The following is a 16,614-nucleotide window of genomic DNA, read 5'->3' as shown; positions in this document are numbered from 1 at the left end:
CAAGGGACCCCGGGCAGTGCTTATACCCAGGTTTGCATAACCAGATAGAGATGAGTGTAGTATGGAAGGTCCAACCCTTATATGTCCAAGTTCAGAGAGAGCTCAAGGGTCCCAAGGCAAGGCTCACATAAGAGAGGCAAAACCTAGGTCCTAAGAATATAGTTGAAGTGTAGAGTATAGAGATTATTTAAAACTGGATTGAAAATGGTAAGTGGTAAGGGTGATTTGAAAACAGTAGTAATAAAACTCAAACTACACAGAATCAACAGTTACACAAAGGGGGCAGGGGTTTTGGGATTACATTACATGAAGCATATGACCCCAGAAAAGGTCAGGTTTGGTCATGTACAACAATAGATGATACTGGCATGCCCACAAACCAGCCAGAGAACACAAACACATAGGGGATATAGGGGTTTGAGATTCATAAGTCAGCAAATCACATAACAAGTGACTGACATAGTACATACATACGGGAAAACATTAATTTAGAAGGGGAGGGAGCAGATTACAACATGCTTAGTAATGTAACTTGATTGCACAAACATAAGTAGAAGCAGGCAAGAGTGAAGGAAACTGAAACAGCTAAAGAAACATGTTGTTGTTGATGCTTGAAGATTAACTAGGACATACCAGTAGAGAAGCAAAGTGCAGAAAGAAAGAAATAAGCAAGATTCCACAGTCTAGCTTTGGCTTTTAGCCGGCTAGACAAAGCAGTAGCACACGTAGTAGTAGAGAAAAGAGAGAAAGTTTTGAGTGTAAGTGTGTGTTCTCGAACTCAATTGTTCGTGTCCTTGAAAGAAGAGGGGGTGGGTATTTATAGTTTTGAAAACGAGTGAAGAAGAGGTAAAGTCTTAAACACAAACATGGAAACAATCACAAGTCAGAATCAAACACAAGTGATTCCCTTTAATTAAGGAATCACTGTTTAACGGGTAGTAGAAGGTTTAATTAAGGAAAGAAATCAGTTTAGGGACAGATTGATTATTGCCATATAAGGGAGCAGTAAATGCATGAAGTAAATAATCAAGTCTAAGTACAAAATAGGTTTATTTTGGGAAAGGGTTCAGCAAGGCAAAACATCAGAGTAAAGGAAAGGAATCAATTAATTTAAACAAGCGAGTGAAATTAGGGTTCATAAAAGAAAAGCTTTTGCAATCAGTCACAAGATCAAGATCAATCAAGGAAGAAACATGATTCTACACTTCAGTATATAAATAGAGTGAACAGAAGCATCAAACATGCGAGGCCAAACACATTAGCAAAAGATATAACACAGACATACAATAGCAACAAGGTAAGCTAGGATTTAGCAGTAAGAAAAATATTTGGAGCACAGTAGTCATGTAGGTCAAGTAGTCACATAGAATCAACAGTGAAGAAACATAGCAATAGGTAAAGAGAATCAGAAACAAGTAAATGTCTCACAGTAGTAATAAGTGAAAAGAAAACCCCTTTTAAAAAATTAGGGCTTCGACGGTAGTCGAGTTTAAGAGATGAAAAGAATTCAAATCAGACAAGTCGAACAAAGAAAAGAGAGTCATAAACGAAGAACTTAAGATAAGCACATATTTAAACCAATAATTTCAGAACTTGGATAAGATTAAAAGGAACCAGGGTTTTAAACATGCTGACTCAGGTAGAAGGAAAGCATAAACAGGTAACATAGCAAAATCATGAAACAACACCAAAATCAGAGAAGAGATCTTTAAAAAAGAGGTTAAGAGAAACCTTAATCGGAAAATGAAGAGTCATTTTGAAAGAAAAGTTTGAAGAACCTTCGAGAAAGCACTTAAGAAATTCATAGTAAGTACAGATCTAAGGTAGATCTGAAAGAAAATTAAAAGACCTTAAAGATTAGGGTTTCGAAAACCCCAGAAAAGGTGTGAAAGACCTTGAAAGTTACCGATCTAACCAGGAAAGTCAAGGACCTGCCTTGAAAGGTCATGAATGGTTAGAGAAAGGTCATGAATGGCCGGATAAAGGCTATGAACAAAAGTCGAGCAAGGACTGGACCAGATCCCTTCGAGGTCTGGCCATGAAACCACAGAAACAAACACTCAGGAGCCATAGGAGGCTGATACACATCTCCAATGGCCACGAGAGGCCATAGATTAGGCAGGGGTTAAGGCCGATTAGAGTGGGATGAGATGGAGGTGGCTAGGGTTCATGTGAGGTTTCAGAGAGAATTAAGAGAAGAGGGGATTCAGAGGCAGCGTTTGGTAAAGAATGAAGTAGGGTAAGGGGTCTTTTGGGTTTAATTATAGAAGGGCGAATGGTGGCCGTTGATCTGAGTGATCAACAACCTGGATTCAAAAGGGTAGGTGGGGAATCCGGGTTGGGTTCTTTAATTGGGTTAGGGGTCGGGTTTGAATGGGAATTGGGCCGGGGAAATTGTGTTTAATTTGGGGTCAGATTTAGGCAAAATTGAAATGTAACTGGGCTATTATTTAAATAGCCAATTTTCCCCTTTTAAAATTATGAAAAATAGTAAATTAAATTCTGGAAATAAATTGAGAGTAGTAAAATGATTTGTAACATATAATTTAAAATTTAATAATACAGGGCTTAATTTATGAGTATAAAACACAATTGAATCTTAAAAGGGCCAATATTGCAATTTATATGCAATTTAGCTTAACAATACTAAATAAATTTGTAAAAATATGCAAAATATTGCATTAGCTATATCTTAGTATAAATATGAAAGTCCAACAAATGAATTACCAAAATAATAATTTTGAAAATAATTATTGTTTTTTTTTTGTGAATTAAAGAGGGAAATAAATTGATTTCAAAACCTTTAAAAATTATGGAAAAATGATAAAACACTTGGATATGCTTACATATGTATATGCTATTTTGAAGTTATTTTGCATATTAAAAATATATAGGGAAAAATTGGGTATCAACAGCTGCCCCTCTTTACCCGGGAAGGATGAAAGAGTTGTCGGGTAAAGATATGATAGCCAATTTTGACCGAGCAAAACGGTTCGAAGAGGTTTAGGTCGTGCCTTGGCTTCTAAGCTGCCTACATATCCTTGGTTTTACAGGAATCAGGCCATATGTAGTTTAGGATCCATCGGCGGAGTATGCCGATGGAGGCTTTTCAAGAACGGACGCAATATCTAGGGCCGGGTGAGTGAAAGGTTTACGGGAATAGTTAGGTTTGATATGGCTGCGGGAACTGGAAAGGGGCCGCTCCTGCTGGGATGGCTGTTGCTTGCAGGTTTACCTGCAATTAGAAATAATATAAGCATATATCGCGCATAAATTTAAACATGATGCAAATTCCCGTCGGATAATAAATGTTGTCTTCGGACAGTTAGGATGACATCCTGAGACCATGTAGTCCTTGGCCAAGAAGTGTACATTAAAGGATTCGCAGGCCATGAAATGATGCTCTCGGTCTATGAGGATGGTGCCTACGAACCATGGTGCCTTTGAATAATGATATGCAAAAGATTGAAAGGGATCCTTAGGCCATGACATGGTGTTCTCGGGCTATGAAGATGATGCCTCCGAACGATGACGCCTTTGGATAACTTGGCGATCTTTCAGCCCATGAGATGCAGTATGAGGCGATCTTTCAGCCATGAGATGCAGTATGAGGCAATCTTTCAGCCCATGAGATGCAGTGTGAAGCGATCTTTCAGCCCATGAGATGTAGTATGAGGCGATTTTTTAAGCCCCTGAGATGCAGTAGCATGACGCGGACAAGATAAAGCTTAGTCTTACGAATTGAGAGGTAGATCTTAGCCCGTAAGAGAAACAAAATAAATGATGCTTGAGATAGTGCTTAGTTTCGAAGAAAATTGGAGGTAGAGCTTAGCCTCGAAAGGCAGGATAGTAGCCTTATGCAGGAGTGCAGATGGAGACAACATTTAGTTTCGGAAGGCAGAATGGTAGCCTTATGCAAGTTGGAAGGCAGAATAGTAGCCTTATGCAATGCAAATGCAGATGGAGGTAGAGCTTAAACTCGGGAGGTAGAATGGTAGCCTTATGCAGGAGTGCAGATGGAGACAACGTTTAGTCTCGAAAGGCAGAATAGTAGCCTGATGCAAGTTGGAAGGCAGAATAGTATCCTTATGCAATGCAAATGCAGATGGAGGTAGAGCTTAACCTTGGAAAGCAGAATGGTAGCCTTATGCAAGAATGCAGATGGAGACAGCGTTTAGTCTCGGAAGGCATAATAGTAGCCTTATGCAGATTAGAAGGCAGAATAGTAGCCTTATGCAGGAACGAAATAACGAATGATAGTAGAATTTTCTTAGCTGATAGCAGATTGCGATATTATGATTACTGAGATCATTGTGACAGACAGAATGTTACTTGTATGTGTTGATAGTAGATGTTTGAAAGTGTAACGGTTTAGAGAGTCGTGTTCCTGAATAATGTTTGTCCATGAGTGTATAGTGTGTTTAATGATTTTGCAATCCTAGTGCCTGCATCCAAAGAAAAATCGTGAGTTTTGTTGAGGGGGGAGGTTAGCTCGTATCCCTGCTGGCTTTGCTTGTCATGCTCGGCTTTGATCTGGTGATACTGTACGTATCATTGGGGTAGCTTTGCTAAACAAAGCAATTTTAGTAATAAACATGCATGGTTTCGTAAAGATATGACATAAGTGTATAATTAAGAAATAATTTTTAGATGAACCAATGACTGTGACGTGGCTCAGGACATTGCAACCTCTCTAGCTATGGAATTTTGAGGGCCCCCCTCAAAATTCTGCCCCAGTTTGATGAGTTGACATTTCTGACTGCTGCTCACCGCGATTGGCTGAAATTACTTTGGAATTTTGAGGGTCCTCCTCAAAATTCTGCCCCAGTTTCCAATTGTGGGGGGAAATGAAATTTTTTATTGTATTGTGACCAAACCCACATGGCTGCCTACTTATCCCCTCATAAATGGGAATCAGGTCAGGCGTAGTTCAATTTGCATCATATAAGGGAAGTATAAAGATTACATAGTAACGCTTGACTGCATTTGAATTGATCGGCTTTGGCCAGACTTCTCCGTCTATTTCTACAAGTATGAGGGCTCCTCCTGTCAGAACCCGGTGAACCATGTATGGACCTTGCCAGTTGGGAGAGAATTTCCCCTTGGCTTCATCTTGACGCGGAAAAATTTTCTTTAACACCAACTGCCCCGGTGTGAACTATCATGGCTTGACTCTTTTGTTAAAAGCTCTGGATATTCTGTTCTGATAGAGTTGACCATGGCAAACTGCATTCATTCTCTTTCTGTCTATAAGGGCTAGTTGTTCATAACGACTTTTTACCCACTCCACATCGTCGAGCCCAGCTTCTTATATAATCCTTAGGGAAGGAATTTCTACTTTAGCAGGAATGACAGCCTCCGTACCGTAAACCAGCATATAGGGGGTTGCCCCGGTTGATGTGCGTACTGTGGTGCGATACCCCAATAGAGCAAATGATAACTTCTCGTGTCACTGTTTATGCTTCTCTATCATTTTCCTCAATATCTTCTTGATATTCTTGTTGGCGGCCTCTACAACTCCATTTATCTGAGGCCTATAGGCTGTGGAATTCTTGTGTTTGATCCTGAAGGTTTCACACATAGCTTTCATCAAGTCACTATTAAGGTTGGAGCCATTATCAGTAATGATCGACTCTAGAATCCCAAATCGACAAACAATGCGGTCGCGGACAAAGTCTGCCACGACTTTCTTAGTTACTACTCTGTAAGATGCTGCTTCGACCCATTTGGTGAAATAGTCGATCGCTACTAGGATAAACCTGTGCCCGTTTGAAGCGGCAGGCTCGATTGGTCCGATAACATCCATTCCCCAGGCGGCGAACGGCCATGGCGTGCTCGTTTCATTGAGCTCATTTGGAGGTACCTTTATCATGTCTGCATATATCTGACAGCGGTGGCACTATCGGACATACTGGATGCAGTCCATCTCCATAGTCATCCAAAAGTAACCGTCTCAGAGTATCTTATTTGCTAAGACAAAACCATTCATATGTGGACCACAGGTACCATCATGAATTTTCTCTATTAGCTTGGATGCTTCCTTTGCATCGACACACCTTAATAGTCCTAAATCAGGAGTCCTTCGCTGTGAAAGAAGTTGTTGGACAATCTCCGAAGTGTGCATTTCTGAGTAGGATTTGCAAGCTCTGTGTACTCTCCTTTTACAAATATTCCTTGATATCATGAAACCAAGGTTTTCCATATGCTTCTTCTTCAATATAGGCACAGTAAGCTGGCTGATCATGGATTTTTACTGGAATGGGATCAATGAAATTTTTGTCTGGGTGTTGTATCATAGATGAAAGGTTAGCCAATGCATCAACGAACTCATTCTGGATTCTGGGAACATGTTGGAACTCCGTCTTCGTGAGCCTTTTCCTCAGTTCCTATACATGATGCAGATACGGGAGTATCTTGGAGTTCTTGGTTGCCCATTCTTCACGCACCTGATCTATGAGTAGGTTTGAATCTCCAATCACTAGCAATTCTTGAATGTTCATGTCAATGGCCATCTTGATCCATAAGATGTAGGCTTCATACTCGGCCACATTGTTGGTGCACAGGAACCTGAGTTTGGCGGACACTGGATAATGCTGACTTATTTCTGATACTAGGACTGCTCCTATGTCAACTCCTTTGAAATTTGCTACTCCATCGAAGAACCTTCTCCAACCGTCATAGGATTTTACCATATCTTCTCCTATGAATGATACCTCTTTGTCAGGAAAATACATTTTTAGGGGTTCGTATTCTCCATCCACGGGATTCTCAGCAAGGTGGTCTGCCAGTGCTTGTCCCTTGACCACTTTCTGAGTTACGTAAACAATATCGAACTCACTTAATAGGATTTGCCATTTGGCTAGCTTGCCAGTGGGCATGAGCTTCTGAAAGATGTACTTCAAGGGGTCCATCCTTAATATGAGATATGTAGTATAGGCACAGAAGTAATGCCTCGGCTTCTGAGCTACCCAGGTCAAAGCACAACATGTGCGCTCTAATAGAGAATACCGGGACTCGTACAGGGTGAATTTCTTACTGAGATAATAAATGGCATGTTCTTTCCTCCTCTTTCCATCATGCTACCCAGAACGCAACCAAAAGATCCATCCAATACTGCAAGGTAGAGTAATAGGGTACCTGGCTCGGGCGGGACTAAAATTGGCGGTGTTGACAGGTACTCATTGATTCTGTCGAAGTCCTTTTGGCAGTCATCGGTCCATTTGATGGCGGCGTCCTTCTTCAACATTTTAAAGATTGGTTCACAAATAACTGTTGACTATGCTATGAATCAGCTGATGTAGTTAAGCCTTCCCAAGAAACTCATCACATCCTTCTTGTTCTTTGACGGTGGAAGTTCTTGAATGGATTTGACTTTTGATGGATCCAGTTCTATCCCTCGGCGGCTCACAAAAAACTCAAGCAACTTCCCAGTAGGAACCCCAAATGCGCACTTCGCGGGGTTCAGTTTCAGGTTGTACCTCCGCAATCTATTGAAGAACTTCCTCAAATCTTCTATGTGGTCAGTAGCCTTCTTGGACTTGATGATAACATCATCTACATATACCTCTATCTCCTTGTGTATCATATCATGGAAAATGGTAGTCATTGCCCTCATGTAGGCGCCCCACACATTCTTTAGGCCGAATGGTATCATCTTGTAATAGTACATTCCCCACAACATAATGAAAGCCGTTTTCTCAGCATCTTCTTCATCCATCTAGATCTGATGATAACCAGCGAAGCAGTCTACAAATGACTGCAGCTCATACTTGGCGCAATTGTCAATCATGATGTGTATATTCAACAAAGGGAAGTCGTCTTTCGAACTGGTCCAGTTGAGATCCCGGTAGTCGACACAGACTCTGACCTTCCAATCCTTCTTTGGCACTGGCACAATGTTGGCTAACCATGTCGGGTATTCTACTACCCTGAGAACCTTAGCTTTGACTTACTTGGTGACTTCTTCCTTGATCTTCTGACTCATATCAGGTTTGAACTTTCTGAGATTTTTCTTTACCGGTGGACACGTTGGATCGGTTGGCAGTTTGTGAGCCACAATAGACGTACTCAGACCAGTCATGTCATCATACGACCAAGCGAATATGTCCTCATATTCTTTTAGAAATTTTGTGTATTGTTTCTTTTCTTATGGCGATAGGTGAACATTGATTCGTGTTTCCTTGACGTTTTTTGCACCTCCCAAGTTGACAATTTCCGTCTCGTCCAGGTTGGATTTAGGTTTGTTCTCAAAGTTCTCAGCTTCTTTGACAATCTCGTCAGGTATGTCATCTTCCTCTGAATCAATGTCCGTTTGTTGCGTTGTCTCATTGCATGTCACAGTCGTTGGTTCATCAAGATAAGTAATAATAATGTTGTATTGGTAAAGTAGGGAAAGAAAAATGATAGCAATAAATATTAATTCATATGAAAATTAGAAATGCTTTTGATAAACTGCTTTGAACATCGAAGATCTTATTGCGGGAATTGAAAATGCGAAAATAAAATCATTTAGTAAATAATAACAGTGAATGATGCTTGTTTTAGCCTTGCTACCCCGAAGCTCGTCGGGCTTTGGTTGTCTTGATGGTCCAATTATTGAGGCGTGCCCCTCTGCTTACAGCCTGTATGGAAGGACCTTCCTCCCCCTCTTCCTCAAGAATAACACAACAGTCCATATCACTGTCCTCTAGAAACAAGTTCTCTTACTTTTAACAGGACTAAGAGGAGGAGTGGGTGGAGGGCCCCTGGATCTTGTGAAATATGATGATGATGCCAAAATGCACGAACTAACCTTGGGGAGGTGAATAAAGAAATAAAGCAAAAACAAAACAAAAAAAGGTAATCAAGTTAGTGAGGATCATAAAAAGTATTGCAATATTTAGATACATAGTGCGAGAATGTAAATCGTGTCCTAATTTGGGGACCTTTTGTGCCCGAGGTAGGCCTAGCGACAAGTTGATTTGGAGAACTTAGAATGCTAAATGCCTCAATTTATTGATAGAGAAATAAGACGAATCCCAAATCGACATTAAATAAATAGGAAATAAAAGTCACTAATGGACATTAGCCTTATTACATTTATAAAGTGAAAAGATAAACCCCTATCTACTTGGTCCCAAAAGGACCTTCCTCAGGTTGAATGCTCTTGTTGATCAAATCCTCCAGTTCGCGTAGGTTCACTAGTAAAAATGCCTTTGCTAGGTGTTCTCTTTCATTTCCTTCAGCGTTCTGGCACTCAGCGACTCTCTTCCTCACTTTTCCTTCCAATTCTAGCAGACTATATTCTAGATATTCCAAATTTTCGTTAGCTTTGGCGGCCTTCTCTTTCCACTCATTGATTTGGTCATTTGATGGAAGACTCCTCCACCAGTCTAGCAAGAGTGGGGGCATGCTAATCATACCGAAACTGGGGACCTCGTGCCTCATTTTTTTGCAAAACAAAAGGGTTAGACCCTACCCTCACCAGACTCGACTATTTAACATCAACAATTAGCATGAACCATTTAGTTCTCCAAATAAATGCAAAGAACGTGACGACATTCATTTGGGTTTAGGGAAATCCAGTGGACTTTTGGACAAGGCTATCTTAAAGGATCATTATGCGAACAACATAACTGACCCAGCTAGGTTTGACCATGATGCATGCACAATTTGAACAGAATAAGGTTTCTATGGGGTTTTAGACTGGTACCCTTGAGCGGACAACTCAAGGGGGAAGACATGGAACCGTCGACTGCACCGTTGATCGACTGGTTTTACCGCAAATATGCCTTTCCGAATTTAGGGAGTAATAATATAGGAAGAGCACAACCACTCATTATAAGTGTTGCTTTAGTATTTGTTTGGCACGAGTGGAGTATGATGTTGAGCATGATCATGCAATAATTAAAATGTAGGAATGTATTTGCACGTTAAAAAAGCGATAAATACAATAGTTCCATAATTTAAAGCGGCAATAAAGGAAAGAAACAAAGAAGACATGTCAGTTTCGTAACTGAAAAAGGAATTAAAGGTTTAAGGAAATTTAAACATGTAATTGCATCGGAAAATCGGGTTTATGACATTTTTGGGGTAGGACAACTCATTCCAATTAGGAACTGGGTTTGCAATTGGAGAGTCGCCACCTAATGATTTAAGGTGCATTAGGACACCTATAAGGTTCATTTCTAAGTTTGTTTGATAACCAGAGACAGGATAAGGGCTTGAAATTATCCTAAGGGGAAGGTGTTAGGTACCCCTTAGGATCCACTAGTGTGGTTTCCGGTCAGACAGTTTTTGTGAATTTTGAACAATTAGCAGATAGACAAATATAGGCTCAAATAGTAGGGGATTTAAGTTTGAACACATAAGAATTTGAAAAACAATTATTAAAAGACGAATTTTGAAAGGAGTTACAGCTTTACAAACACTTGAGAATATAAAAGGGAGGAGGGGGTCCTAGGTTTTTTTTATAATATGGATTACATCAATGCGATACCTGATATGATACTCCTCAGAAGAAGGGATACACGTGGTATTAACGCACTGGTCATCATATCCATATCCACCCTTCCCACCCCGTTAAGGTATTAAAGCGCGGATTGGTCCCGACCTCTATTGTATGTTATTACCCATCCCATTACTATCAGTCCCGAAGGAATTTAGGACTACTATTCCTATAAGAGGGAGGGTTTTAGGTTTACTCTTGGGTTTTAAAGGTAAAAAGGCTAAGATGACATACAAAACACGTAGGACTGCATATTAGGGGAAACATATAAACAAATAAGAGGCCCATATATACCTCCACAGACAATGCACATAAATGGCATGACTTAAACACTGTTAGGGTAAGAATTTAAAGTACTAAGGCAGGATGTTTTAATTGTTGAAGCAGACCATATTCATTACATAACTTAGATAAGAAGTCTGAATCAGGCCTGTCTGGTGGTTGTAGCAGTTGCTAATTAAACAAAGGCGAATCCAGTTTTATTAAGCAATTACCTAAGACTTGCCTAAGTGTGTATTGGTGATGTCATATAAGAATGATATATATCATTGATTAAGAATGCAGCAGTGCAGTGGTTAATTTAAACAGACGATTTGGATCCTATAGGCATGCTTTCTAGACCGTATTAATAAAAGGAGTATGTTGTTTAAACTGATTCAGAACAGTACGAGTCAAACTGATTTTAACTATACTAGTTTTAGATCCTATAGGCATGATCTCTATTATAGCTGATTTCAATTCCTATAGGCATGGTATCTAAGTGTTAACGACTGATTTTGATCCTATAAGCATGGAATATGCAGTGAAATAGGCAGGATGTACTTGATTAAAGCAAAATTCCTATAGGCATGATCTCTATATGCGTGAAAATAAAGCTTGCAGAACTTGATTTAAAACAGAACAGTTCCTATAGGCATGTTCTCTACCCTTCTAATAGCTAAAACATGCATAATTACCACATCCCTTTCACTGGCCTGCCCCCAATATTTGTTACAAATTATTACAGACCAAATATTGAATTACATCAGAAAAGTGTAAAATAAAAAGTTACAACCATAGGAAGCCTGATTCTGACTTCCTCTCTGAGTTATGGAATAAACCACCTCAAATGCCACTTGTTTCAAAGCCTTTCTCAGACCTGGGTGTATCAAAGTTCCCTAAGGGTCTCAAGGGACCCTGGGTAGTGCTTACACTCAGGTTTGCATAACCAGATAGAGATGAGTGCAGTGTGGAAAGGCCAGCCCTTATGTGTCCAAATTTAGAGGGAGCTCAAGGGTCCAAAGGCAAGGCTCACACAAGAGGGGCAGAACCTAGGTTCTAAGAATATAGTGGAAGTGTAGAGTACAAAGATTATTTAAAACTGGGTTGACCAAAATCGGTGAATATGTTCTTCTTCAAAAACCCTACCACCACTCTTGCATCATTGGTGGGAAGTGCTACAGCTTCCACCTACTTGGATACGTAATCTACAACAACAAGTATGTACTTATTGCCAAAGAAGCTGACGAAGGGGCCCATGAAATCAATCCCCCAAACATCAAACACTTCAATCTCTTGAATTGGGTTCATGGGCATCTCATGACGACGGGAGATGTTCCCGGTTCATTGACATTCATTACAGCCCTTCACCCATTGTTTAGCATCCTTGAACATTGTTGGCCAATAGAACCCAGCCTCTAGCACTTTCGCGGCCGTCCTGACTCCTCCAAAATGCCCTCCATAAGCCGATGCATGACATGCCTGCAAAACCAAAGATTGGTCTATCTCGGGGACACACCTCGGGATCATATTGTCAACACATATTCGAAACAGATAAGGTTCATCCCAATAATACATGCGGCAGTCATGAATTTTTTTTTTCTTTTGTACAGAGGAAAGGTCATAAGGCACTATACCGCTTGCCAGGTAATTTGCAAAGTCTACAAACCATGGCAATTCCTCAAGACTTGTAGCGAGCAGCTGCTCATCTGGAAAGGTTTGCAGAATATCCTCAACCTCAACCACATTTTCAGCTCCCTTAAGTAGTGATAGATGATCAACGACTTGGTTTTCTATGCCCTTAAAGTCCCGAATTTTGAGGTCGAACTCTTGCAGTAATAGCACCCAACGAATCAGGCATGGTTTAGACTCCTTTTTCTCACGCAAGTACCTAAGAGCTGCATGATCAGTATATACTATTACCTTAGAGCCACTTAGGTATGATTGGAACTTGTCAAATACAAACACCATAGCTAGCATCTCCTTTTTAGTCACAGTGTAGTTTAGTTGGGCTCTACCCAGCGTTCTACTTGCATAGTATAACGGGTGCATTAGCTTGTCTTTCTACTGTCCCAGCACTGCCCCCACTGCATAGTCACTAGCGTCACACATGAGTTCAAATGGTTGCTCCCAGTCGGGGGCAATAATGATGGGTGTTGTGACTAGCCTATTTTTCAACTCCTCGAATTCTACCCTGCAATCATCAAAAAACAAGAAGGGGTTATCTTTTTTTAACAACTTACAGAGAGGGTTTGCAATTTTTTGAGAGGTCTCTAATGAATCCCCGGTAGAAACCGGCATGCCCGAGGAAGCTCCTGATTGCCTTGACTGAAGTGAGGGGAGGTAGCTTTGCTATCATATCAACTTTGGCACGATCCACCTAGATTCCTTTACTTGATACCCGATGCCCCAATACTATGCCCTCTTGTACCATGAAATGGCACTTTTCCCAATTGAGAACCAGGTTAGTATCGATACATCGTTTCAGTACACGGGTCAGATTTATAAGGCACTCATCGAATGATTTTCCCACCACTGAGAAATCATCCATGAATACCTCCATTATGTCTTCTACCATATCAGTGAATATGGCTATCATGCACCTTTAGAATATGGCGGGTGCATTGCATAAGCCAAAGGGCATCCTCCGAAAAGCATAAATGCCATATGGGAAAGTGAAGGAGGTCTTCTCTCTGTCTTGTGGTGCAATGGAGATTTGATTGTACCCTGAGTACCCATCCAAAAAACAGAAGTGAGTCCTCCCTGCCAATCTGTCTAGCATCTGATCAATAAAGTGAAGTGGGAAGTGGTCTTTCCGGGTGTCTAGATTTAATTTTCTGTAGTCCATGCAAATTCTCCATCCTGTGACAGTTCTTGTAGAGATCAACTCATTTTTATCATTTTTGACCACCGTCATGCCATCCTTTTTAGGCACACATTGCACCGGGCTAACCCAGTTGTTGTCAGAGATTGAGAAAATCATTCCTGCATCCAACCACTTTATCACTTCTTTCTTCACCACTTCCTTCATGTTGGGTTCAGCCTTCTTTGGTGTTCCCTGGAAGGTTTGTGTCCCTCTTCCAACAGAATTTTATGCATATAATAGGCTGGGCTAATCCCCTTAATGTCTGCCATGGTCCACCCAATGGCAGTCTTACATTCCTTAAGCACCTGCAAAAGTTGTTGTGCCTGCACATCTAACAAACTAGATAGGATAATAACAGGTAGTGTGGAGTTAGGTCCTAGGAACTCATACCTGAGATGGGTGGGCAGTGGATTCAGTTCCAACTTTGGTGGTTCTTCTATGGATGGCTTGGCTAGAGGAGTTTCTCTATTTTCTTAATGTAGGGGCTCGAATGCAAGAGTTCTATCCCAAAACCCTCTGCCCTCTAAAGCCAACACCCATTCTGCCAGTTCTTTTCCCATCACCTCATCCAAATTTACCAAACATGAAGCAATGGGGTCCTCAATTGTTAGCGTCTCATCATCAACTTCAACGATTACATCCACAACATCAATAAGAGAACAATTGGTGTATTCACTTGGTCGCCTCATAGATTTCTGCACATTGAATGTTATCTCTTCATCGTTCAACCTCATCTTTAGCTCTCTAGTCTCACAATCAATGAGAGCTCTCCCAGTGGCCAAGAACGGCCTTCCCAAAATTATGGGAATTTCTTCATCCACCTTGCAATCTAGAATCACAAAATCTGCAGGGAACACAAATTTCCCTACCTGGATCAACACATCATCTAAGATACCAAAGGGTCTTTTCACGGTCCTGTTAGCCAGTTGCAACAATATTGAAGTGGGTCTAGCTCTTCCAATCCCCAACCTCTTATAGATCACCAGAGGCATAAGATTTATGCTAGCCACAAAATCACAAAGTGCTTTGGTGAAAGAAAGGTTGCCAATAGAAACTCCCTGGGTCAGACAGCTTCTCAGCAATTGGTTTAGTCACCACTGCACTACATGTCTAAGTAAGAGTTATCGTGGCCAAGTCTTGAAAATCGAATTTTCGGGACATCAAGTATTTCATAATTTTTGCATAACCAGGCATCTCCTTCAAAGCATCAATCAATGGAATGTTTACCTAGATTTGTTTCAGCTTCTCCAAGAATTTCTTGTATTGCTCCTCTTTTTGATATTTGACCAGCCTTTGTGGGAATGGTGCGGGGGTTCTCTTTTTCCCAATGATGTGGGTATTTTCTTTGTCAATTATCACCTCAACTACCGGTTCCTGGGCTATCTCAGCTTCTTTCTCAGCCTCAATCTGGGTGTCATGTACTTCCTGGGCAGGTTGCACTGTCACCTCTATTAGTCTCGATGACTCATCTAGCTCAATGGGCACTGGTACAAGTCTCTCAACCTATTTGCTTTCTCGAATCCTCTCTTGCTCCAAGTTTAAGTCTTTGTCATTACATAAACTCACTGCCATCAGTTACTTCAGGCCTTGATCTTTTGGATTTATCTGAGTGTCTGCAGGTAGTGTCCCATGAGGACGACTATTCAAAGACATCAAAATCTGACCCATTTGCACTTCAATATTCTTAATAGCTGACTCATTCTTTCATTGATTTTTGCATTTAACCCAATAACCTGCTGCATTATTATCCCGAGTCTAGCAAACCCATCTTCCTCCCTTCCACCATGTTGATGCTGCTGCTGAGGAGGATGATACCCTTGCTGCTGATTTTGATTATTATATCCCTGTGGCATTTGGTAAGGCGTCATATTATTGTGAAGTCTCATACCTCCCATGTTTCCATTGTTGAGTTGCGGCTGGACTGGCCTGTACGGAAGATTTTGTTGGCCCCAATTTTGACCACCCTATCTCTGGCCTCCATAATTAGATACATAATTCATGTCCTCATGATAGTGATGATGATCACTTTCTGCATTCCATTGGTTACCAATTGGTTGACTAATGTAAGATGTGCATAAGCCCCCATTGGTAGTATCTACAATGTGTACTTGCTGCTTCTGCCCTGACTCTTCCACTCTTTTGGTGAGTATGCACATCTATGTCATTAACGTGGCCACATTTTCAGTAAGAGTGTTGGATGGATCTAAGGGCACTGAATGAACTACCGGAGTGATAGGTGCATTCCTGGTTGTCCACCCCGAATTTTTTTCCATCTTGTCAAGCAAACTCTGGCTTTCTCTCCATGTTTTGCTGAAAAATGCTCCACCAGCTGAAGCATTAACATTACCTTTCACGCCATCTGCCAAACCCATATAAAATCGCTGCCCCAACATCTGATCTGGAATACCGTGGTGCGAACATATAACCAACATTCCTTTGAATCGTTCCCATGTATCTTGCAGTGTCTCCATTGGTCTTTGTTTGAAACTCAAAATTTCATCATTTTGTTGAGCAGTCTTGCTGGGTGGGTGAAACTTGTTCACAAATTGCTTGACAAACTCCTCCCAAGTTGTTATGGAATTAATGGGGAGTGAGTTAAGCCAGGTCTGGGCAGCTCCTGTCACTGAGAATGGAAATAATAATAGTTTGATTGCTTTCTGAGTTATGTTAGGTTGCTTTTGAGTTTTACAGATTAATAGGAAATTCTTCAAGTGTTGTTGAGGGTCTTCGATTTGTGACCCCGAAAATAGTCCCTTGTTTTGAAATAGGTGCAGCATGTTGTTCGTAATTTGAAATGATTCAGCCTGTATCTGCGGGACTAAAATCGTTGTGGCCAAGTTCTCTGTTGTGGGTTGTGCCTAGTCATATAGCGCAGCCTCTGGCACAAGAGGTGTCACTAGCGCTAATGGCGCAGCTGGGTCTACTTCGTGATCCCCCATGTCTGGTTCGAATTGTTCAGTTGTTTGTTGTTGTTTGTTTTTCCGGTTGGCCCGATTCAAGGCCT

The sequence above is a fragment of the Nicotiana tabacum genome, chromosome 22 (assembly GCF_000715075.1).
Source record: "Nicotiana tabacum cultivar K326 chromosome 22, ASM71507v2, whole genome shotgun sequence".
Lineage (NCBI taxonomy): Eukaryota > Viridiplantae > Streptophyta > Magnoliopsida > Solanales > Solanaceae > Nicotiana > Nicotiana tabacum.
The sequence above is the reverse complement of the archived record's forward strand: the minus strand, read 5'-3'. Positions refer to the sequence as shown.